We start from the raw sequence: 27,562 nt of genomic DNA on the forward strand, positions 1-27,562 counted from the left end.
TCGACCCTAATGAGGAGCTTGAAGAGTGCGAAGAGAATTACTACAGACAATTAAACTATTGAGCTTACTCCTCAATTAATTCATACACTTAACGAAACTGGCATCAAATCGGAATTACAGTGTGAAAAAATCAAGATTCCAACGTTATCGGTAAACTATGAGGATTGGCCGCATTTCAGTGATTTATTTAAAGGCTCAATAAATCGAAAACAAAGTCTCGGTAACTGCCAAAAATTCCATTACCTAAAATCATACTTGATGCATTGAAACTTGTGAAACACATATCGGTTACCAATGATAACTATGACAAAGCATGGGAGAAGTTAGAGCAAAGGTACAACGAGAAACCGCTAATCGTTCGTTCCTATATCACGAAATTCTTCAATTTGCCGGCAACTACTGAACTTGCTGTTAACAATTTGCGAAACCTTGTGGATGGTGCTGATGAAGTTGTGCGGGGGCTAAGCGCTCTTGGTTGTGATTCTCGTGACCCATGGCTTATACGTGTTTTGCTGATAAAGTTAGATGTCGAAACACGTCAAGTCTGGGCGGAACATAGCAACTCAAATCGTGACAAGATGAGCATTGATGATTTTTTGGAATTTTCTACAAGTCGGTGCGACGCGTTGGAGACGTGTCAGCCTACCATTTCACCCAGTCTTCAAAATCGACGGCAAACCCTTCGTGCATCATACCACTGTGCAAAGAACAGTTACTCCATATTGTTCATACTGCAATGAGTCTCATTTTATTTCAAATTGCATAAAATTTAAAGAACTTGATTTGAATTCCCGTCGCATGTTTGCATATAAAACCAGATTATGTTACAACTCCCTTAGTAAAGATCATCAAGTCAAGAAATGTAAGTCAACCTTTAATTTTTGCCTATGAAAATTGAGGCACCTTACATTGATACATGTAGAGCATTCAGACGCCTCTAATGTTCAAGGAGAGTCAACACAGCGGGCAAATCGTAACGCAGAGTCACATAACTCTGGATTGGCGCATTCCGGACCGGCTGTTGCTTATCACACTTTGGAAACTATTTCTGCGGAAGCTAAGCAAGCAATTCTACGTAGTCTTTTGGCTACTGTAATCAACGCATGGGGTACAAAACTATTTGTAGGATCCTACTCGATACAGGGTCGTCAATCACGTTGGCGACTGAAACATTACTTCAACGTATTGGTGTTACACGAACACGCGCCCGGATATCAGTTTCAAGTCTCGCCGCCAATAGTGCTGGGGTCACTAGAGGGCGCTCAATAATTCAAACTCTATTGAAGTCACTACGCTAATCATGAGTGTACTAACGTCATCGATACCAGCGCAAGCGATCAATACGAGCTCATCCCACTGGGGACAGATTCGTCAGTTGAAGCTGGCTGATCCCTCATTCAACATACCCAATGCTATCGAAGTGATCCTGGGTTCGGATCAACTATGGAATCTCTACTTAGGAGAGCTCAAAACATTTGGTAAAAACACAGTTTCATATATAGCGCTGCAGGTGACACCGTAATGCCATTAATACCCTGATACTTGTGTATATTTAGCTCATCACGCTGTACTTAAGCCAGGCAGCTTGACTACAAAATTTTGCGCTGATATAGAGAAGATGTTTCGCAGGATTTTAGTGTCATCCAAGTACACTAATTATCAAAGAATTATATGGCGCAAGGAAGAAGACGAACCATTTCAACATTATCGTTTGTTAACAGGTACTTATGGATTAGGCCCATCGCCATTTCTAGCTGTACGAGTATTAAAGCATCTCGCCGATGATTATCAAGAGAAGCACCCTTTAGCATCAATCGCGTTGGCAAGAGACGCATATGTTGAGCTGATCGCACTTAAAGATGACCTTATTTCGTTACTGAACGAAGCGAATTTCAAACTTCACAAATGGAGTTCAAAGTGATGCACTTGTACGAACAATCCCCCAAAAAAATCTGAGAACATCACCCTTTGAACGAAACATTAACAATTGTAAAAATTCTAGGTCTACAATGGAACCCCTGCAAAGATGAATTATCAGCCAATTTCAGTAACCAAAGGGAGGCGCAAGTTCCATGCAAACGGACTTTGTTATCTGGCATTGCGAATCTTTATGATCCACTTGGCATTTATGGACCCATTACAGTTATGCTCAAAATCCTATTTCAAGAAAGTTGGATAACTTAGTTGCCGTGGGATGAACCTCTACCAGAGAAACTATGTACGCACGGGCACGTAGTACGAGACTAGCTTTGCCTACTTCAGACCTGTCGGATTTCTCGTTATATTGCAATACCAAATAGGGACATCGAATTGCATGGGCTTGCAGATGCTTCGGCACAAGCTTATGGAGCTGTGGTGTACAGTTGAGTGAAATTCGGCGACAGTTACCAGGTTACACTGATTGCCTCCAGAACACGAGTAGGACCACTGAAACCAATATCGATCCCACGAGTAAATTGATGACAATCATAAAACAATCGCTAACAATTTCTATTTCTAGCAGTTCTTGTTGGACAGATTCGGAGATAGTTCTGCATTGGCTCTCTGCCTCATCCCTCACCTGGAACACATTTGTTTATTCAAGATATTATTTGATTTGATTATTTAAGATATTTACTCCTACTAACAACTATTCTGCGAATCAAAAGCCATTTCCATTCAAAATTTTCTCTCTCTAAACGGTATCGCGCCGCGAATCTACTTATTTTTTTTCATTTTTTTCAAAAAAAAGGAATCCCGGATAATTATTCGACGGGATTGCACTACGTACTTGTTTTTTTTTTCGAAATCGAAAATGCATGATGATAGTTGGGTGAAGGCCGCAGTCCTTCAATCAGGAAATCGCCAGCAGCTACAGAGCCGCAAAATGCGTCAACCTCAGGTTCTGCAAATAAAAGCATAGTAGCCATATCCATACAAGGTCTAGATGTAGCTATCGATGGCTTATTAGCATCTACAATGGAGACCTATATTGAGCGTTTAAACTCGGCTCAACCAGCAAACCCAGTGTATAGAGACTTAACACTAAATTTGTAAGACAATTGGAGGGAGTTAAATAATGTTTCAAATCTGAAACATAGTGAAAGGTCTTACAATTAGAGAATTCACAAGCAATCCAGCAGAATTTACAACCTGGTTCTCTACAGTTTCGCGTGTAATGGATGCTTTTGCTCCTTTACAAGGAACACCGAAATATTTCGCGATCTTATTGACAGTCAGGGACGTAATTACTGGCCATGCATATATGTATAGTAGAGCTGCAAAACCATCGATGGTACTATCGATAATATCGATGGACTTTCAATTGAGCGATAGATCGATGGTTTTTTTCCTCCATCGATAGTTCACTGCATGGCTAGACACAAAACCACGCGTAAGTACTTTTACATAAAATTTAAAGTTTTTCGATTTTAATTCTAATTAATTCTATATTAATTCACTTTTGAACTATTTAGTACACAGATTTCTAAAATAGGTGTAACTTAGAGCTGCAAAACCATCGATGGTACTATCGATAATATCGATGGACTTTCAATTGAGCGATAGATCGATGGTTTATTCCATCGAGCTTGAAAATATCGATGGACCAACCATCGATGGTTTTGCAGCTCTAATGTATAGTACTAAAATTGAATGATACCGCATTACATTGGGGGGCAATCTCGAAATGCCTTTTCGAAGAGTATTCGGATAGACGAGTTTTGGGTACATTAGAATACCAGTTGTTTTCCAAGAACCAAAAGAATAGTACGATCCACGATTTTTATCTCGCAGTCAACCACCAAATGTCCTTAATCATTGGTCAAATTTGAATAACAAGCATACTAAAAATTCGATCGGCCTCAGCTACCAGCACCCTCGTCCGAATACAGTGCATAAACCAGTACAATATACTAGAATCAACTTTCCCCCCAATGGTCGCAACCTAAGCCACACAACAACACCAACTGGTACAACCCCAGACAAATGCAAAATATATTTATACCTCAGAATAACTTTCCTCAGAACTATAATATCCCCCAGAATATCCCATTCCAAAACAATAACCCAACATTATTTAATGCATCACCCAGACCTCTCTTCCAAAACCCCAACCAAAACCTAAACCAATGAAAGTAGATGGTTCCATGATGACCAGAAACGTAAATTACATAAACAGGCCAAATATCAGTCCCCCACAAGCAGTCTTACTGAAAAGAGTAAGCCCGTCTAACACAAACTTTCCAAATAAAATTCAAAGGCAGGCGGTGCCCCACCACAAGAAGAGCTTCAAATCAATACAACCGAAGTTCAGTCCGAATACCAAGAACAAGAGGACTACTTCCAAGCAGTCCCATACTCGCACTTTTCAGAGTATTAACAACAGCAAGAATATTTCGCCACTCAGGGTGACGTATCCGAGTTAGTTCCGCAAAATAAGGAGGTATCGCAAACCATAGTCCAAGATCCTCACCCACAACTCGAGGATACCGTATAATTTTTAGGATGAAGTGTTCCTCTTTGCCGTACTTTGTAGCCCGGGACAAAAAAGGGAACAGTATACAATTTTCTAATAGATACCGGTTTAAATAAAAATTACATTCAACCAGAAATAGCTTGAAACATAAAACCAAAGGAACACAAGTTATATGCGAGAAGCGAGAAAGAACTAAATGCCATTATAGACGTGGGAAAGAACCTGTTACACGTCAAAAACTCTCATGTTGTTAAAGTGAGACAAATGCAAACTCAGCAGGTCCACACGATCAACTGAGTTCAACTCTCGGGTCATCAAAAATTGAAGCTATAAGCACTTCAAGAAGAGTACACCTCGCTATTTTCGAGCCCAGATATGAAACTAACCTATGCTACTAACGTCCAAGGAGAAATTCGAACGACGTCAGACACTCCAGTCTATACGAAATATTACCCGTATTCAGCTTCTCTGAAAGAAATAGTCGAAAAGCAAATTCAAGAATTACTAGAAGATGATATAGTACGACCATCGCCGCCCTATAATTCCCCCGTATGGATTGTCCCAAAGAAAAGTGACAGTCTGGAAAGGAAAAAAAAAAATGATGGTTATCGACTGCCGAAAATTAAATACAGTCACCATTTCGGATAAGTATCCTATCCCAGAAATTGGAGAAATGATTGCTCAGTTGGGCAACAATAAATACTTCTCCGTCCTCGACTTAAAAAGTGGATTTCATCAGATTCCCCTAAAAAAATCTGATATTGAAAAAACAGCATTCGCTGTAAAGGGAAATACGAATTCACCAGACTTCCCTTCGGTTTGAAAACCCCCCTGATGAACAATAAACCACTGTGTTTAATATCTCATAAGAACTTAACTTTATTTTTACTTCAATGATACTGAACTGTGTCTGCCACTGCTAGAACACGTCTTGATCGTTCGTTTGCTTGCTTATTACTAAATTTTCAATTCTTACGTAACTACGTAGGTCATATAGGTTTATAAAGAGTGACAGAGACAGAGCATACCAGACTGGCGCCAGTATATTCTAGAAAACTTAAGAAAAAATACAAAAACAGAAGCATTGTGGGATGTGCAAGATCTTTCATGGGTCACCCCCTGGAACTCCGTTTCTGAACCCGGTAGGGCTGCAATCTTTGTGATAGGGCGAGTGACTTCTCCTGATTTGGTGAGAACCTAAACCACTCTGACGAGGCCATCATCCCTTGTGAACACCTGAGTTACCCGTCCTAAGAGCCATGCCGATGGAGGCGCGTTAGAGTCCTTGATCAGTACAAGATTACCGATCGCAATGTTTGGTAACTTGGTGGCCCTTTTTTGCGCTGTTGCAGCGATGTCAAGTATTCTTGATGCCAACGCTTCCAAAATCCTTGAAGCATTGCTTGAACATGCTGCCAGTACCTCAATGGATTAGTCGGAATCTGCAAATAGCTGTCTTCAGGAACTGCTGTATATGTTCTGCTAATTAAAAAATGTGCCCGTGACAGGTATATGTTCTGCCAATTAAAAAATGTGCCCGTGACAGGTAGGCAATTTCAGTATCCGATGCTGCGCACAATGGTCGCGAATTAACGACAGATTCTATTTGCGAGAGAGGTGTGTGCATCTGCTCAAAGGTGAGGACGTTGGTTTCTATTACACGTCGCAAATGCAGCTTAACCGAGCGTACTGCCGACTCCCACTTAACACCCCAGTAGGGTGAATATGGGGGAATAAAATTCCATTTGATACCTTGATCCGCAAGGGCTTTCGAAACGACGTCATTGTGCTCGCGTGAAGCGAGAAGCTGTACAAACAAAGTTACGACCGTCAACGCTATACATTTGGGAGCATTTTCCACGACGAGCCACAAAACGTTTTAATGCCGCCAAGAAGGTGTCCGTGCTGAGATCAGTGGCCAGCTCCAGATGAAGAGCTGAAGTAACCATACATACAAACAGGCAAATGTAGCCCTTTTCCTTCCTGGGGTTTCGTCCCTTGTGAACCTTCAGCAAGATAGGTCCAACATAATCGCATCCAGTATGCTCAAATGGAAAGGCTTGTCGCACTCGAACAGCCGGTAAATTGGCCATAAACTGATGTGCTGTGTGATGGCGCTGTCTAAAACAGTTTAAACACTCATGTGTGATACGTCGAATAAGATTTCGTGCGCCAATGATCCAATATTTCTGGCGAATTATTACAAACATTGCTGAAACTCCTGAATAAAGATTGACTTTATGCTCATGTTTCAGCAGCAATTCCACAAGGCGATGTTGTTTTGGCAAAACTACTGGATGCTTGGCATCTGCAGGCAATTGCGACCTTTCCAAACGTCCACCCATACGTATAATTCCATCTTCGTCAACGAAAGGAGATAGTTTGCTTAAAATTGATCGTCGCTCCAAAGATTGCTTCCTCAAAAGCAGCTGTCTATCGTCATTGAATTGATTTTGTGCCTGTCGTAGGCAAAACTACCTTGCTCTGGTAACTTCATCGAACTTTAGAGGTCCTGAATATTTAGACTTGCTTGATTTGATTCGATGAACGAAGCGGAATACATATGCGACCACTCGAACCAGTCTGATCCAAGATGATGTCCTTCCGAGTAGTACCTTAAATGGGGAATCCTCAATATCCTTGGAAATGGTTGTCAAGATTTTGGTTTTGAACTCAAGTTCTGCTGTTGGCTTGCGAATTGAGCAGCAAGTTGGTGGTCTATTCATAGTCTCTGAGTATAGTGTACAGTCGTGCAGCCAAGATGGTCCCTTCCACCATAGATCAAAGTTAATTAAGTCACTCGCTAGCATACCTCGTGATGCACAATCCGCAGGATTCTCTTTAGTGCTGACATGTCTCCAAGCGCTACGTGGTATGGTCTCTAGTATTTCTGCCGTTCGGTTGGCAACAAATGTTTTAAGTTTACAGGGTTGATGCGAAAGCCATGACAAAACGATTGTAGAATCGGTCCATGCGTGTATCTTAACATCCTTCTGGCGAAGACCAGACTTTACTGCTTGGAATAAACGAGCTAATAGTAGAGCTCCGCAAAGTTCCAATCGTGGCAACGACTTCTGCTTTAATGGTGACACTCTTGTTTTAGCTGCAATGAGTGCCACTCCGATGCTTCCATCTAGGGGTGTCACACGGTTTGTAAATGACAGCAGAGTAAGCCTTTAACGAAGCATCTGAAAATCCATGCAGTTCGATGTCATCGGGTTGATTGTCTACAAATCGTGGTATTTTCAGGTTCCTTAACGTGAAAATGTCCTTTCTGAATGTTTGCCATAAGTGCGCTTGCTTCGTTGGCAGTTCCGAGTCCCAATTCAGATTAAGCAGCCATAATTCTTGGAGCAGAATTTTAAACTTGATCACCACTGGCGCCAAAATGCCGAGTGGGTCAAAGATGCGTGCCGTGTCAGACAGCACTTGTCGCTTCTTACAAGTCATATGTTCCGATAATGAAACCTTATATGTGAGAACGTCTTCTCTAGGATGGCAATGCAGCCCAAGCACCTTTGCTGCCATCTTTGAGAAATCGATTTCATTTCCCTCGTTGCTGGCAATTCGTTTACTATTCGAGACCCATTTGCTTAGTTCCAATTGTGCCCGTGACATAAGGAGTATCAGCTCTTCCTTAATGTCGAGCAGTTCTTGTTCGTTCATGGCTCCTGTCAGAACGTCATCGACGTAGAAATCATCCAAAAGTATCCTAGCCGCCCTTGGAAACTCGTATTCGTGATCAGTTGCCAGTTGTACCAGCACTCTAACTGCCAGAAACGGTGTACATGCCGTGCCATAGGTGACTGTGGTCAACTTGTAATGCTTTAATGGTTCCTCAGGGTCTTCTCTCCAAAGGATTCGTTGAAAATTCTGATGTTCAGGGGCCACTAAAATCTGTCTGAACATTTTGACGATATCCGCAGAAAATACGAATCTGTGCATTCAAAAACGCAGACAAACGTTGAAGAGGTTGCGTTGTATACATGGGCCAATGTGAAGTGCGTTAAGAGATCGTCCATTCCGATCTTGAAATGATCCATCGAACACCACCCGCAGCTTGGCATCTATGACTGGATGGTGTGGCAAATAGAATGACTTCTTACGTACGTTTGTGGCTTCGTCTGCAGCTACTTCCTTCATGTGACCCAGCTGGATATACTCTCTCATAAACTGAGTATATTTTAACTTCAAGCTGGCATCCTTCATTAGGCGACGCTCGACTGCGAGAAAGCGCGATCTCGCTCCTTGAAATGTATCCGCAAATTGTGGGTTTTGTTCCTTGAAGGGCAAATCGACTATGTATCTTCCATTCGAGTTGCGGTTGTGGGTACACCGGAAGTGCGTTTCGACCTTTTCATCCTCTTCGTTTACAGTTGTATGTGATGGAACTTCCTCTAGTTCCCAAAATCTTTGCACTAGTCCATCTATATTAGCCGTAGTCAGCAATGACGTAGATGATGTTTGCAATCTTGAAGTGTATACCGATGTGACTACCCATCCAAATATGACCTTGACCCTTGACCATCGCATAACTTCTCTCCGGTGAGAACTAACCAAATGCAATCATTGCCCAGCAAAATGTCGATTGAAGCGTTAGTTCTGAAGTCAGGGTCAGCCATTTGGTATCCATTAAATACCGACAGTGATGAAGCATCAATATTTTCACGTGCCAATGGTGAGGTGATCTTTCTTAAAATGTGAGCTTTAATATCGATGAAATGACTCGACACACGAGACATCATATGGAGAGAACAGAAACCTCTGGTTATTCCCGCCTTGACGTCTGAGATGCCCGATGTGGCAACTCGAAATGGCGAACGTGCAAGCCCCAACGTCTGTATGCACCGTTCCGAAATGAATGTCAAATCTGAGGCGCTATCCAATAAAATACGGCACGTCAGCAAGGCTCCTTGAGAATTTCGGACGTGTACCAATGCAGTAGGTAGATTGCTTCTTCGTTGGCCATTTGGCTTACTGGGTCTGGTAACATTCATCATTGCTATCGCTGATGCCGCTGGTGACTCCTTAGAAGCCTGGCCTGAGTAGCCTGGGTGCTGCTCTGCGCTATTATGCTGTGTAGAATGGCCTTCAGAATGCAGCATATAATGATGGCGGCGCTTGCAATAATTGCAAGAAGATTTCGAGCCACAAGCGCTTACTCCATGTCCAGTTCTCAAACAATTAAAACACATATGTTTCTCCTTCGCAAAGGTGTAACGTTGCTTGTCAGTCAAGCTCTGGAATTGAGGACAAGCCGACAGTATGTGCTCAGTACTATGACATTTCATACAATTACCTGTAATGGCAAGCATGGTGCGTGCTTGCCTTTTTCCTTTTTCATCCCTCGGTTTGCTCGCTACATGATCGATAACTTGATTGAGCTCAAGGCGATCGCTTCGTGAGTCCAAAAACTTGAGCAACTCTTCAATGGTAGGATTTTCAATATCCTGGCTTTTGTCGATCCATTCACGTCGGGTAGCCTCATCAACCTTGTTGATGAGCAAGTACATGAGCCAACAGTCACGGCCCGTTTGTCCAGAAGCGTCTAAAGCCCGAATAACATCACTGGCTCCGCATGTCAGAGCGCGTAGCGATGATGAGTTTTGCCCAACAGCTTTTGGCAATGCGGTGAATGTGTCTATCAGTAAATTCACCAAGTAACGGGGCTTTTCAAATCGATCACTCAATGATTTCCATGCAGTGTCGTAATTTGCATCCACTACGGGCAAATGCTGGATGAGTATCGCTGCTTCTCCTATGACGCATGACTTCAGGTGATGAAACTTTTGGATATTCGTCAAAGTTGTCTTTCCGTGAATGGTACTCTCAAACAGGTCTTTAAAGGCATGCCGTTCCTTGTAATCTCCACCGAAGGGCTTGATGTTGATTTTCGGTAACTCACAATCTCTTGTTGCCGGTGTTGCAACCGACTGTGAGCCTGACGAAGACGAAGATTGCTGTGGCGAGAGCAATCTCTCAAACAATAGTTGCTGCTGCTTCATTTGATGTTGCATCTGGAGTTGTAGTTGTTGCTGATGATTTTGCATTTGTTGCAGAATTCCTTGGAAGAGCGAACCATCGTTGCCAGCCGCGCCGATTTCTTCCAACTTGCCAGACGTAGCCAAGGTAGCTCGTAAAGCCTTAAGGCGGGCATTTGCTCTTTCATATTTCTCCTCGTATATCTCGAAGTCTTCGGTAGGGTCCACATAACCCTCTAGTTTGTCGTATTTGGCCAATTCGTCGCTAGGCTTCGTGAATTCGTTTCACGCATTGGACAAAGTTTCCAATTTGGTGTCAATTGTGAAGACGTCGGCATCCTGTGCAGGATGCTCTGCATATCCATATATGCGGGTAACGGTTGTCTTCAATTTTCCTCTGGCCTTTATGAACAATTTCATTTCCTCCATGATGAAATACCAAGAAATCTGCACTGCTTGTGTGGGCCAAAAATTTCAAGACGCGTGTTTCTCCTAGAGAGGTGCTCCCTCACGAAGTGAGAATGTTGGTCTCAGTCCAACATAAATAACAACACAAAACTAAAATATCAAAGAAGTTAACATCGGCTATGCCGAAGTTTATATACCCTTGCAGTCCTTGGTAATAATAAATTTACATGTTTGTTTTCTGCAACTGACACTAGTAGACAGCAAACAGTGCTGCCGGCAGAGCTGGGAGCAGAGCCGATTATTATATTGACTGTAACTTGTGTTATATTTATCCGATCACATTCAAATTTTGGGATCTGGGGTTTTAAATTTCATAGCATACTCCAATTTTTATGAAAATGTTTCTTCTAGTTCTTCTAGAGCTATATGATATGATGGTCCGATCCTGATGGTTTTTTATACTTTACTTTTCCCGGGTAATAAAAACACCAAAAAAAATTTCAGCCCGATAGCTCTTAAGACGGCTGAGTAAAACGCATATGCGCATATCAACTCAGCTTCTCATGCTGATCAAGCATATATATACTTTATGGAGTCGGAAACGTCTCCTTCTATGCGTTACAAACATCTGACCAATTTTATAATACCCTCTGCAAGGGTATAAATGTAAACCGGGTAGCAAAAATGTAGTAGCAGACGCACTTTCAAGAAATCCCACTAGCCTAAAAGCTAGCAGTACGTCAGCAGCTACAGGGCATAGTGAAGAAAGCTCAGGTCACGAACTTATACCAACAATAAACGGCCAGCGACAAAAATCATAACTAAGGAACATGTTAGAGAGTTCAGCACTGCTTCAACATTGACAATGATGGTAGACAATTGCTCAAACGTTAAGTTTGCTGTCGATACGGTTTTTAACAGTAAATGCTTAGCGGTTTTTATCGCAGCTTTCCATTACCCTAAAAAATGTGGAGACCGTGGTGGTATGAACTTAAATTGCACTCCTTTTTGATTGCAAAATTCCTTGATACTACCTGCTGCCGTTTCTGATTGTATTGTATCGGTCAGTTCTTAAGTTGTTTGGTTGCTCCAACAAAGTTTGTTGCATTATCGCAGTATAATGTCTGGCATCTTCCTCTGCGCCCAATGCAGCGTTGAAGCGCGCCTACAAATGAGGAGGTGTACTGCCTTGGTTGCAAAGTATACAAATACTGCAATGTAAGCTTTGTCGGGAGGTTTTCCTCGAACCTTATGGTGGATCCAGAATGGTCCACAATAGTCTACTCCGTCGTTGAGAAAAGGTCTATTCTGAGATACCCGATGCTCAGGTAAGTCGCCCATGGTTAAAGAATTAAGGCAGGCATTCCGGACCATCGGTTTCACCATAATGATGTGATACTGTTGCCGAGCTAAACCGCGTAGTGCCTCATGTCCACAATGAAGATTCTCTTCATGAAGTTTCCGTAGTATCATTTTTACCACCGGATCATTATACAGCAAGATATATGGATTCCTTGTTTCCGTTGATACTGGTGCTTGTTGTAGCCGAGTTGCTAATCGTATGATTGAATGTTCATCCAGCATTCGTGGTACTCAAGTACAGCTTCAAGTATTCAAGTACAGCTGGACATAGTTCCAGCCGGGGCAATGTCTGTCTTTCCAGGGGAGCCACTCTCGTTTTGGCGCACAACAATCTGACCGAAATTTGGGCATTTTTATACGTTGATCGGACATAAACTGCCGCTCCATACGCCTTTTCTGATGCATCAACGAATGTATGCAGTTCCTTTGTAGTGGGGGCCTTGCCTGCAAAAACATGCCTTGGATTTTTCATGTTGTTTAGTGCCTGTACATCCTCTCGGCAGGCTTCCCATTGCTTCTCTCAATCATCAACATAAAAGTCATTTTTCAATGCTAATGCTCCAGACGACAATTTTTCCATGTTTTTTAGTGCCAAATATTCCAGGCACTTCGTCGCTAAGTACGGGGCTGATGTGGTTCCTTAAGTTATCGTTTTTAAACGATAAAACTTTAGTTCTTGACGTGGATCCTCTTCACACAAACATATGATTGTATTGATCGGAAGGGTTTATCCAAACTTGACGATACACTTTTTCAACATCCGCAGTGAACACATATTTGTGTGTCCTGAACCGCAGAAGAAATGAAAAGAGTTGACTCTGTACAACTGATCCAGGATATAAAATGTCGTTCAGTGATTTTCCTGATGACGTTTTGCATGATGCATAAAATACCACTCTTAGCTTGGTGGTGGTACTTTCTGGCTTTAGTACACAGTGATGCGGTATAAAGTAATGGTGTCAGGGCTCATTCGTTTTTTTTAGCTGCCAGAATCTTTCTAGAGATTTCTCTGGATTCGTCATGCCTACCATACATGTGTTTGAAGCTGACGTTGACATATTAATTCTGCCAGCAATAATCCATCCAAACTCTGAGTTTTGTAATGTTAGACGGTTTCGAATACCCCGTCTCCTTTCTGGTAGCAGTATATCATAGTGATTGTCAGCTCCCAACAGCATATCAATTTTTCCTGGTTTATCAAATGTTGGGTCCGCTAATTGAATGTTGTCTGGTAATGTGACTTTCTGCGTTATTTGTTCTGTGGGTTGGTCACCTATTATGTGTGACAATACAACTATCATTGCGAACTTGTTGTATGTGGTTGACCACCCACTCCATTTATGTGCACATGAGTCTCGTTAATTTTTAACGATAATTTTTTTACCAGTCTCTCTGAGACGAAATTTACTTGTGAGCCGCTATCCAGGAGTGCTCGAAATTCTCCTTTCCTTTCATTGATCCCTTTTACCACTACCTTGGCCGTTGCCAACAGGGTGTATTTCGTGCCAATTCCATATGCAGAAGCTGCAGAAGCAGATGTAGCAATTTGGTTGCCTGTTTCTAAATGCAACATTGCGTTATGTTTTTTATCGCATTTAAAGCATCCCCTCCAAGAGCAATTTTTTGCCATATGGTCCGGGTTGAAGCAATTGACACACAATTTGTGTCTCTGCACCCAATTAAGCTCTGCTGCGGATTTTTTTTTTTTTTTTTTTTTTTAACGTTTTATATATATTTGTTGAATCTATTTTTAAATTAGAGCCTAACAACAAATTTGAGATATTTTTCTTAGACTAGTACTTAAGATAAATCCTGGGGATATTACAGGCGGCCCTAATCACTTGTTATTGGGTTGGTCTGTCATTTCTTTTAAGACGAGTTCTATTATTAGTTAGCGTAAGGGAATTGGCAAGAACATTTGGGTGTGCATCCAGTTTCGCAGAATACTTTAGTTGTTGAGTACCTATTTCAGATTTTACGCTAGGTATATTTAGATCATTTTGAATGTTGTCGTTTCGTATATACCACGGGGCCCCCGTGATTGATCTTAAAATCTTCGACTGCGCTCTTTGTATAATATCGACATTGCTGGTACTTGCATTTCCCCATAGTACGGCTCCGTAAGTCCAGATGGGTTTCAGTACGGAGTTGTATAGGAGGACTTTATACTCCAGACGTAGAGGGGACCGAGCATTGATGATCCAATGTAGGCTACTCGCTTTCAGTTTAAGCTAAGACTTTTTTGCTTCGATGTGCTTACGCCAAGTTAGTCTTCTGTCTAGGTGGATGCCAAGGTAAGTGACATCCACGGCTTGAGGAACTGGTACGTTGTTTAGCATTAGAGCTGGACAGTTTCTTCTGTTAAGCGTAAATGTAACATGTTTGCATTTCTGCTCGTTGACCCGGATACGCCAGGTTGCTAGCCATTCCTCTACCACCTTAAGGTGTTCCTCTAGTTTTGCAGAGGCTTGTATTGGGCATTTGGATCTGCTGAGGATTGCCGTGTCATCGGCAAAAGTGGACGTTGTAAGTCCTAAACTCGTTGGTAAGTCTGCAGTGTACAGCAGGTAGAGCAATGGGCCGAGTACACTGCCTTGCGGTACACCAGCTTTGATTTCAAAATCAGCGGAGACGGAGCCATTACATCTTACAGCGAATTTCCTATTGTAAAGGTAAGATTCCATGAGTTTGTGTGTGTACTGTGGCAGTTTTTGCCGGATTTTGAACATCAGACCCTCCAGCCAAACTCTATCGAAAGCCTGGACAACGTCGAGAAAGACAGCCGCACAGTATTCTTTTAGTTCGAATGCTGTTCGTATTTCGGATGTTATGCGATTGACTTGTTCAGTTGTACCATGTTTTTCGCGGAAGCCAAACTGGTGTGAAGGGATTGTGTTCTCCGATGCCAGAAATGAGTTTAGGCGGATCTGCAGGACCTTTTCAAAAAGCTTCGAAAGACATGGCAGCAAACTAATTGGCCTATAGGATGATGGCTGGGTTTTGTCCTTTCCCACTTTAGGAATCATGATGATAGTGGATTTTTTCCATGTTCTTGGGAAGTAGCCAATTTTATTATAGCGTTGAACAGTTTGCAGATATATTGTATTGCAATGATAGGGAGTTCTAGGATCATTTTCGGTGTGATTAGGTCATGGCCAGGGGCTTTTTTCGCCTTTCTGTGGTTTTTAATAACTGCAGTGATCTCGTCCGATTGGAGTTCCGAGTACTCACTATCCGTTAATGTGTTCGAAGGGGGAAGTACAGATGAGTTTGATGTTGGATTTGGCTGGAAAACAATTTTAAGATGTGTGGCAAATACGGATGCCCTCTCTTCGTCACTGCGGGCCCATCCACCGGTTGGACTCCTTATCGGTGAAATTGTCTCTGTAGGAGCGCTTAAAGTTGGGTGGGCTTTCCACAGAGGATGTTTAGTGCTGGTTGGACTGAGCTTTTCTATGTATTTCCTTTTAGCCCAGCTTTCCTCTTGTCTTAACGCCTTGGAGAGGTTGCGATTAGCTTGCCTTAGGCGAAGTTTTGCTGCTGGTGATCGAGTAATCTGCCATTCTCTTCTTAGACGTCGTTTTTCCGTTACTAATTGTTCTATCCGCCGGTTCGTAGGCCTGTCAACAGGTTTGGTGTAAGAAGAGGCATGTGGAGTAGATACTCTTGCTGCAGCTCCCATCATCGACTCAAGTGCAGAGACGCACATATAAATGTCCTCTGCAGCATCCAGTTTCGGCGAACAGTCAATGTGGGCACTCATGTACATTTTAAATTTAAGCCAATTTGTTTTGTTGTTTGTAAGCCTATATGGGCGATCAAGTACTTGAGGTCTTGTTAATAATGTGAATAGCACTGGAGAGTGATCGGAAGTTAAATCTAGCAATGTTTCCGCAGTGATCCGATTACGTGGAATCCTCTTGGTTACTGCGAAATCAATCAAGTCAGGCACTTTCTGTGGATCTGTGGGCCAATAAGTAGGCCTACCCGGTGAGACGCAATCCATCTTATTGAGAGGGTTGACTATTGTGTTGTACAACTGCTTTCCTTTAGGATTTACCAGGCGAGATCCCCAGTGCGTATGTTTGGCGTTATAGTCCCCTGCTGCAATGAAGCGATCTCCGAGTGTGTTAAAGAAATCGGTAAATTCCTTTTCAGAGATTGAGAAGCGTGGTGGGCAGTACAGGGCAACCAATGTAGTGTTGCCGCAGCTGGTTTGGACGGTTATAGCAGTTGCTTGTAGGTGCTGTGTTTCAAATCTGTTGAGGAACGAGTGTTTTATACGGTTTTTGATTAGGATACCGGTCCCGCCATGAGCTTTTCCGTCTGGATGGTTTGTTGCGTAGAAGGTATATTTTGGTATTTGAAAATAATTTTTTGATGTTAAATGTGTTTCCGAAATCAGCAAAACGTCGATTTCACTTGAGTCTAGGAATAGTTGCAGTTCATTTTTGTGCTTGGAGATGCCGTTCGCATTCCAAAGACATAGACGTAGGGAAGCCATTATTTATTCTCGATAAGCTTCTGGATAAGCAGGTTTTGATTCCGCATCAGTTCGTGCATACAGTTTTGCATGAACGTCATAAAAGTGGTCATGTTTTGATTGAGTGAGATCAATAGGGCCTCTAGACCACTGGGAGTTTGCTGGCCAAGCTCTGGTGCGCTAGGTTGCGGATTCTGTAGATGGCGGAGTGACGGGGTCTCTTTCGCGGGCTCCGTCTGTCCAGTTCAGAGCACACTAGCGAAGGATACACTAGGACTGGTTGTAGCAGTCATGTTGGATGATCTAACAGCCTTGGCGAAGAAAACCTCCGGTGTAGTTTTGGAGGCGTTGAAGATAATTTTTGGTCCAGCTGGGGGTTTGCGCCCGTTTAGGTGTGATTTAAGATCCTTGAAAACAGGACATCCTCTGTAGTTGGCCGTGTGGTTCCCTCCACAGTTGCTGCATAGTCTTAGTGCGACGTTGTTTCTGTCCTTGGTGCAAATTCCATCTTCATGATGTTCGCCGCAGCCAACACACACTGACCTAAGATTGCAATTGTTAGAGGTGTGGTTGTATTCCTGGCAGTTTTTACACTGCGGTGGTTGGCGTCTCTTATGGGGCTCCTCTACGGTGATTCTTCTGTGCAATAGAAGCTGTAGGTTGTAGATCGGGTGCACTTCATTTGGTATCGACCACTTTGCATCTGGTTGGAGCTCGATTTTAAAGAGCGGCTGTGCGACTTTGTTCCTGTTGATGATGTTGACAACGGACTTGACCGCAAACCCTTTTTCGACCAACGCGTCTGCTATTTCTTGAGTAGGGACCGATGGCTCAATCCCCTTTAACACAACCTGGAGCCCTTTACTGCTTTTTAGTTGGTAGGTATAGAAGTTGATGTTAGCATTACGGAGGTACTTTTCGATGATGCGGAAATTGTCCTCAGTTTGGGCTTGACATTTAATTTCTTTAATGTTACCCCTATTGAGAGGGGTTACAACAAAGTTATTTGCCCCTAATGTTTCTACTAGCTTCGAAATCAGGGCGCTGCAGTTGGCTCGACGGATGTATAAAGGGGGTGGTCTAGCCGATTTAACTTTATCTACAGCGCCGGCTTGATCGTCTTGCTGATCGGCAAGAATTTTAAAACGATTCCCGCTAAGGGGTGCTACTCGTTCATTTGGTTTGGTTATTTTCGGCGTATTGCCACTTTTTTTCTTTTGCGGGCTTAGCTTCCGCTTAGTTATTTTAATATATCTGTCCATTCCAGTTTGGACAGAAGTCGTTGGGTTTACTATTGTGGCTGACTCTGGGCGACTTGTCGTTGACGGCTTGAGGCAGGTCAATACTTCGGCAGACGTTGCAGTAGTTGCTGTCAACGAGCTGACGGTGCTGGTTGGTGGGGTCGGCGACACCACCGAAAAGTATGCGTTGTTGCGTTGGACCGAGAGTCGACGCTCACGTTGTTGTTGTACAATTAGTTCTTGTAGCTGTTGCTGGTGGGAATCGAGAGAGCTTGGGCCCGAATTGGTGGACATGGCTTTTGTAAAAATTACGCACTTTGTTTTTGCAACTTAGTAGATTTGCTTAGATTGCTCTAATAGCAATATGATTGTAAATAGGCGTCTCTGAGGCGACTGAGAGCCCTACACAATTTTTTGCAAACGCAGACTTTTTTTTTTTTTTTTTTTTTACACTCAATTTTTGCGGAGTGCATTAAAAAACACGTCTGCATACGGCGGCAGTTGAATTGAATTGACTGCTGCGGATTTGATTTTGAACTTTTCACATTGGAAGAGTTTGTGCTTTGCTCTTTCGCAGAAAGCACACAAGGTACTGTTTGTCCCAGATGCTGTTGCGCATGTCTTCCTTGGATTTGGTTTTTCAATGCTGCGATTTTCGTTTCTTGGTTCCCCAATCGCCTCTAATGTTAGGAAGCGCTGTTCCAAGAAGGATAGGAAATTCTTTACTTCCTGCAGATCCCTTGTGTTGGAAAGAGATTGCTCATATAGTGCGTGGTTGAATTTATCCAATTTTCTTGTCATATGAAACATTATGACAGTATCTGACGATTCTATATTGACGCCAACATTTTTTAAGGCCTGCAATGATTCAAAAATGTTATGATGCAAATTCTTTATAGAAGTTGCGTCTTTATTTACTTTTGGGTGATCAAACAGCTTTGCCAGTATGGCTGTTACTAGAACACGTTTGTTATTAAATCGTTCCTGCAACACTGACCAAGCAGTGTTGTAATTGGCTTCTGTTAATTCCAGGTGCCGTATCAATCTCTCTGCTTCTCTAGAAAGGTTTGGCGGTGATTGTATCACTACAATTTCAGCTGGTGCCACAAAGAATATCAGCATGGCATTTTCTTTGGCCACAAATGTAGCTATATTATATCCGGCTTCAGCTGGATTTTCAGCTAGCCGATGAAACTCATAATGGATTTCTTCAATTCGCATCCATAATTTGTCGACTACGGATTTGTAATTCATTTTTTCTTCAGGCACAATTTGTCTTAATGTCCTGGACAATAAATCCAGCAGCGCACTTTGCTTGCGAACCAGTGGTTTGATCTCGACTCGCTCTTCCTCTCGTTGGCGAGCTTGTCTCTCTAGTTTTATCTTTGCCAAATGGTCCTTCCAATCTTCCACTGTATTAGTTACAACCGCCTTCATTTTGCTGAACTAGTCCGTTACAGAGTAGTTATCTTCTGTTCAGACGTTATTTAATTTGTCCATTAACTCCTGATGACTTTTCTCGAAGTTCTCCCACATTTATTTCAGTAGCTCAAGTTTATCCTCGAAATAAGATGGCTTCGTTTTCCTGGCGAAAGAATCCTTTTTGGTATTCCGAATGAGGGCCTGAATTGCCTCTCCTCGTTCTGTCTGATGCTTATACAACTCCTCCATGTTCTTTTATATTCTTATGTAATTGCTTATTTGTACTAGTACTTAACCCGATGGGAGTCAAGACAGGGAAGGCTCGTTCCTAAAATTGGTCAAGTGTAGCACAAATAAGAATAAGAAATAAATCGAAGTCGTCTTTTGATTACTGTTTAACAATAGTAAATTTTTATTTCCAACATACCTATTCTTTTACACTGATAAACGCCACGACAGTAAAACCAATTTTTTGAGTTTATTTTCTTTGTTTAATTATTTTCAAAAATTTCTGACCAATGCCAAGCTATATACTCGTGCGTACTACCGGGATTACTGACCGAGTTAACTAGGTCAGAGATTGCTGACGCCAGGGAATGCAACAGAGTTTATGAGTTGATCAAACTTTATTTTATATAAAAATAACTTTTTATGATTTGGTCGCCTCGTTGACACAAATCGTTGTTAAATGTTTTTGATCGCCTAGTTGATCAACTTTTATACAATGGGTATGCACTGCTACACCGTTGCGGAAAACAAACTCCTAGTTTTCCAATAAATTGTTTTTAGTAGCCAACTTGAAGCCGCCAATGTCGGGGTCACCAAAATGTTCAATGGAAGACGTTAGTATTTCTTGAATTTATTAAATGTTTATTTATTTATATGTAAATAGGTACTAGCACATAAACCAGTGACTAAAGGTTGTCGCAAACAACACATAAAATGGGTGGACTTCGGAGTGAGATTACAAAGGTAGAGATGGGGGCCAAAGACACAGCGATGCACACCCGATGTAGCTACAATTGATATCTGATCTTACTAAGAATAATGCATTTCTTTTATAGTAAAAATAGAGAGCTCACCAGTGCATAGTTCGACACAGGGTTTGAAAAGTGGGAAAACTGTCAACAGTTTTGCTGTGTGCTGTTGCTTCTGCTTCGGAAACTATGAACAGTCAAAGCAAAAGCAACAGCAAAAAACCGAATTCAGAAAATCGGACAGCAAAAGCAGCAGCAAATAACCGAAATAGAAAATTTTGACAGCAGCAGCAAACAGCAAAAATCCGAAAGCAAAAAACCCGACAGCAGCAGCAATAGCAAAAACCCGAAACAGATTGCTTTGATAGCAACAGCCAAGTTAATTTTTTTGCCATTTTAATACTAGGAACTGTTCCGACTGTTGCTATTGGCCAAATTCGGAAGTCGACGAAAGCAGCAGTCGGCAAAATAGTCGCAGCAGACTACTTGATTCTTGATTTTTAGCCTACTTTGATTTTACCTATACATACAATTTACATGTATTGAAAGAGTATTGAGTATGTGTACTTTCATGTGTATGTATGTATATGTAAAATCAAAGTAGGCCAAAAATCAAGAATCAAGTAATTATTAGTCGCAGATGTAGATCATTAGGTAGAAAGATTCCACAGCACTCTTGCAGATATAGCAAGAAGCCTAAAAATTAATAAAAAGGCTAGCGACACAGTTGAATTAATCATTAGGGCAACGGTGGAATACAACAGATCAATCCACTCAGTAACGAATCAGAAACCAATTGACGTTATCCGTACCACATCAACCGAATCTAGACAAGATATAAAGAAAAAAATAGAAAAAGCACAGCAAGCGCTGCCTACACATCATCATCAAATCAACAGAGCACATGCAAGTTAACACATAAACATTGCTGTCGCCCTGCTCTCCTTCCCAGATAGTGAACATAAATTTCTTCAAATGTACTTCATCGGTGATGATAGAGACGAAGGCAATGCACGATCTACAATATATACCTCCGTAAGCAGGTCCATCATTTCGCAGCTACACGAGCTTCTCCACAATCGAAACAATTAATGCGTTTGGTTAAAATAGTGGAGGTGGGGGCAAACTGGGAAAAGATTCCTAATAAGGCGGGGGCACAGCAAAGCGTGGCATGGTTTCTAGTATTTATATATGTATGTGGGAAATGGCATTGAGAGAGAGCAATCCAAAGTGATAGAAGAGAAGAGACAAACGCGTAGTGGCCGAACATTCTAGTAGTAGTAGAGAGAGCAGGGCATAGGATCATTATATAAGTTGAAAGAGAGCTTGTTAAAGAGGCCGTGGATTATTCGCAAAGAGACTGTCAACAGAGTCGCACGTCAAGGTCCCTAATTAGTCCAGTGTTATTTCTATAAGTATGTTTAAATTCTAACAATATATTGAACTCGATTGTCAAACAATTCAAATATTAATAAATAAATATATATAGTAACGATCATTAAATCAACGCTACATTTTTGGGGGCTCGCCCGAAATATTGTTTAAAGAAATTAACATACATACATATAACACTGCGTGGGTGAAAGAGACAACAAATAAAGTTCTTCGAAGTGACAAAGCAAAAACTTTTTGTGTCGGCATCATTGTGTTAGAGCAAGCGAGATAGGCTGTGCAAAATTTGTTGCATAAAATCGTTGGTGCCCAAATACGTTACGACGCAGACACTACACGCACGAGCATGTTTAGTAACGGACGGCGATCAGTGAATTTTTCTAGAACAGTCTAGAAATATTTGGACAGAGCGAATCAAAAAACGTCAGCAGAGGCAGAGGCAACCCGTTGGCAGAGGCGAAGCTGGACGTAGCGCGAGGCAAAACGTCAGCAGAGGCAGAGGCAACCCGTTGGCAGAGGCAAAGCTGGACGTAGCGCGAGGCAAAACGTCAGCAGAGGCAGAGGCAACCCGTTGGCAGAGGCAAAGCTGGACGTAGCGTGAGGCAACACGTGAGCAGAGGCAGCGGCAACCCGTTGGCAGAGGCGAACCGTTGGCAGAGGCAAAGCTGGATTTTTTGGGGACTATATGTAGATAGTTCTAACCTTAATTGAATTTACTAAAACTAACCTTAGCATTAATTATTGGTATTGAACAAAAGAAAATATTGTAATATGGAGCTCGACGAGGTTATGGCATTGCGAGTCGCAGATTTGCGAAATAAGTTGGCCGAATTGAACCTAAGCACAGTGGGAAGAAAACGTGATTTACAGAATAGATTTCTTACTCATTACGATATTCAAGACCAAGATAGCGAGGATGAAGAAGTAGAATCAGTAGTTACAGCTAGAGGCGAATTGCCCACAAACAATTTTAGTCGATCTTGGTACACCTTAAAAGATGTTGAGGGCAGTGTATCCTATTTTTCCGGCTCAGGTAGTCCCGACATTGATTCGTGGGTACAAGAGATAAAAGAGTGTGCTATTACAGTACAATTGGACAAGTTACAGACCTTTATATACGCCAAACAGTTGTTAGCTGCGGCAGCTAAATCATTTATTCGGAGTCAACATGGTATAAACAATTGGGAGATATTAAAAGCAGCACTGCGCAAAGAATTTAGTTCGAAACGATCAGCAGCTGAGATTCATAGAATATTATCGCAACGTTCTCAGAAAAGAGAGGAGACTTTACATGAATATTTGTATGCTTTAATGGAAATTGCCAAACCAGTGAATTTGGACGATGAGAGCTTGATAGAATACTTTGTAAAGGGCATTCCAGACTCACAAGTAAATAAAGCTATTCTATTTCAAGCCAGGAATCTACAAGAACTGAAGTTTCAAATAGAAACGTATCAGAAAGTTCGTGCTTCACACAAGTCGTTAAACAAGTTTGAGGCTCAGTCAGGAGGAAAGATTAATCAGGGTAAAATAATTGATACATCTAAGAATCGGAAATGCTATAGTTGCGGTGATACATCACATATCAGACGAGACTGTCCAAAGAACGACCAAAAGTGTTTCAAATGTGGTAAAGTAGGACATCGAATGGCACAGTGTAAACTAGAAAATCCAATTAAATACGAGAGAAATACAAACGTGGTAGAAAATGAAGATGTAGTAATACAACCGTCAAGCGAATTTACTCCGTCAGGGTTAGAACTTAAAGACATCGTATATTCTAACGTTATATTTAAAGGACTCGTAGATACTGGCGCTGGTTTTATTTTATTATTGGATCGAAACCGTTATTAGGCGGAGCTAGACACTTAACAGGAATTGGCGACAGTAAAGTGTTGACTTTCGGTAGTTTTATAATACCAGTGAAAGTGGATGGTTTAGTTATGAACATAGAATTCCATGTAGTGCCAGATCAGGACATAAGTTTTGATGCTATACTGGGTCGAACGATATTGAACACTGTCAATATAAATGTAACAGCAAATGGATCTAAGTTTGGTATGCGCAACGATATAGAAGTTTGTCACACCCATAGTATGCCAAAGAGAGAACAAAATGAGTCAGATATTCAGTGGGCAGGAGAGATTGGAAATATCTTCATAACAAATATTGAAGAGGAAAATAAGAGTCTAGACATAAATCTTTCGCATTTGAACCATTTGATAAAAGGGGAAGTAGAGAAATTAATTCGAAACTACCAGCCAAAAAGAAATGCAAACGCACCAGTAAGCATGAAAATTATATTGAGCGAAGAAATATCTGTGTATCAGCACCCGAGACGTTTAGCCCTTTGTGATCAGGAAATTGTTGATAAACAAATTCAGGAATGGCTAGCAGAGAAGATAATTAAACCAGTACTTCTGAGTACGCGTCGCCAGTTGTCTTATTGTTAGTCTCGAAAAAGAATGGTCAGAAGCGTTTATGCTGTGACTACAGGAAATTAAACGAAAAGATTCTTCGTGACAACTTTCCCATGGCTCATATGGACAGCGTTTTAGAAAAGTTGCAAGGTGCCAATATGTTTTCAACTTTAGACTTAACAAACGGATTTTTCCATGTACCGGTAGTAGAAAGCTCTCAGAAATACACTTCTTTTGTTACTCAGAGTGGACAATATGAATTCCTGTATGTGGTATTTCAAATTCAACAGCTGTATTTACAAGATTCATAATGGTTGTGTTACGAGATTTGATTAAAGCAAACGATTGTGTAGTCTACATGGACGACATCATCATTCCAAGTACAGGTATCAATGACGGTTTGGCCAAGCTAAAACGCGTACTAGACGTGTCAGCCAAAAACGGTTTACGAATTAATTGGAGTAAATGTCAGATGCTACAACGAAAAGTCCTAGTTTTAGGGTATGATGTGGAAAATGGTACCATAACGCCGAGCAAAGAAAAGATTAGAGCTGTTTCGAATTTTCCTATCCCAAGTAGCAAAAAGGGGTTACAAAGATTTTTGGGTCTAACTTCCTATTTTAGAAAGTTTATTGAAAGGTATGCAGTAATCGCGAAACCGTTGTCCGATTTAATGCGTAAGAATTCTAAGTTTGAATTCAAAGATATACACAAACTCGCTTTCGAGGAACTAAGAGCCGCGTTGACTAAAGAACCCGTCCTTAAATTGTTTAACCCGAAATTGCAAACTGAAATACATGCGGCCGCTTCAAAATACGGATTTGGGGCAGCTTTGTTACAAAAACATTCAGAGGATAATTCATTTCATCCCGTTGAATATATGAGTCGTAAGACAAAATTGAGCGAAAAAAGGTATCATTCTTACGAACTCGAAGTGCTTGCTATAATTGGAGCACTAACCAAATGGCGTGTTTATGTCCTAGGATCTCGGTTCACCATAGTTACTGATTGTAACGCATTCGCTATGACCATGAAAAAGAAAGATGTTCCTTTGAGAGTTGCTCGTTGGGCTATGTATCTTCAGGATTTTGATTATGTTATCGTACATCGATCAGGTACTCAAATGAGGCACGTCGATGCGTTGAGTCGTTTTGCATGTTTTATGCTTGTTGAGGACACTATTAAACATCGATTAAAAGAAGCTCAGTTGCAAGATGAGTGGACCAAGGCAGTAAGGACGCTAGTCGAAAAAGAAAGTTATAAAGACTTCTATATAGAGAACGAGATTCTCTTTAAAGACCCTAATTGTGAGTTGATTGTAGTGCCTTCGGCAATGGAACATGAGATTATTAGACTTGCACATACCCAGGGTCACTTTTCCGTCAAGAAAACGCAAGATTTGATCGAGAAATCATACTATATTCCCGAATTGAGAGATAAGGTTATTCGTGTGGTACATAGTTGTGTGGAGTGGCAAAAGAGAGGGATATCTAACTTCGATGAAAAGGGTGACAAACCACTTTGTTCTTACCATATTGATCACGTCGGACCAATGGAACTTACAAATAAACGGTATAATTACTTGGTTGGTTATTATAGATGGGTTTTCTAAGTACGTTTGGTTGTATCCCACTAGGAGCACAGGCGTAGATTAAGTGATACGGTGTTTAGAAGTTCAAGCAACAAATTTTGGGAACCCAGTACGATTGATATCTGATAGAGGCGCGGCTTTTACATCGCATATTTTCAAAAAGTATTGCGAGGGTCACGACATCGTGCATTTATTGATTACCACCGGAGTACCGCGAGGAAATGGGCAGGTTGAAAGGACTCACAAGATTGTTATTCCAATGCTAGCTAAAATGAGTTTAGATAATCCAGCTTTATGGTATAAATACGTAGGGAAAGTTCAGCAAATCATCAACGATACGGCACCTAGAAGTACTAGGATAGCTACTTTTAAGATCCTAACCGGTATTGACATGCGTAGATCAGAGGATATAAACCTTAAAGAACTACTCGATGATCTTCTAATCGAAGAACTAGCAGAACACAGAAAGAAAATACAAATGGAGGCAGTTGAAAATATAAAACAAATTCAGGAGGAGAACAAGAAGTCAGCTAATCTAAAGAAAAAAGAGGGAAAACGATTCAAAATAAATGATTTGGTTGCCATTAAGCGTACCCAATATGGCGTTGGTCTGAAACTTAAAGGAAAGTATTTAGGATCCTATAAAGTAACGGCAATTAAAAATCATGGAAGATATGAAGTAGAGAAATTTGGACAGGCGGAAGGGCATAATAGGACATCAACTGTATCGGATTATATGAAATTGTGGGGACCGTCATTCGGGTCGAATGTACAGTCAGGAGGGCCGAATGTGGGAAATGGCATTGAGAGAGAGCAATCCAAAGTGATAGAAGAGAAGAGACAAACGCGTAGTGGCCGAACATTCTAGTAGTAGTAGAGAGAGCAGGGCATAGGATCATTATATAAGTTGAGAGAGAGCTTGTTAAAGAGGCCGTGGATTATTCGCAAAGAGACTGTCAACAGAGTCGCACGTCAAGGTCCATAATTAGTCCAGTGTTATTTCTATAAGTATGTTTAAATTCTAACAATATATTGAACTCGATTGTCATCAAACAATTCAAATATTAATAAACAAATAAATATAGTAACGATCATTAAATCAACGCTACATATATATATAAAATATATATAATAAAATATATAAAATATATGTATATATTTATATTTTTTATTTTTATTTCCTTATCATATTAAATTAAATTTAATATTATTATGTTTACATTTTTCTGACGTTTTTTATTGTTTTGTTTGTTGTATTATTATTTTTAGCTCAAGTCAAACAATGTCCTATGTCACATTCTCCGCCTGGTCATCCGAAATCGAATTTTGGGTGGATTCTGAAAAGAGCAAAATCTATTAGGGAATGAAAAGTGCATAATATTTTAATAACACTTACCTTAATTGTTGTATTTACTGAATTAGAAAAAAAGCACTCAAAACTGTATGTAAAAATTTGAGCTAGCTCCCACCCTCACGAAAATCAATCGCAAATGCACAAAGAAACGAAGAATACAAAGCGCCGCGTGTAGAATAGATAGATTTTGTCCCCAGCGACTTTTGGTACTGAAGGGTCTCTAAGCAAAGCACGGCACGCATACTTTATGGGGTCGGAAACGTCTCCTTCTATGTGTTACAAACATGTGACCAATTTTATAATACCTTCTGCAAGGGTATAAAAATATTAGACAAAGACTGTAAGTGTATGAGAATTTCGGCATTGGCGAAGTTCTTTGGTATTTTCAAATAATTCCGCAAATAATTCCACAAATAGGTCCCATTCTCTAGGTTCTCCAGAAAATGTGGGTAACTGTATTTTTGGCAACACCAGT

Source organism: Drosophila willistoni, unplaced genomic scaffold, assembly GCF_018902025.1.
Source record: "Drosophila willistoni isolate 14030-0811.24 unplaced genomic scaffold, UCI_dwil_1.1 Seg169, whole genome shotgun sequence".
Taxonomy (NCBI): Eukaryota; Metazoa; Arthropoda; class Insecta; order Diptera; family Drosophilidae; genus Drosophila; species Drosophila willistoni.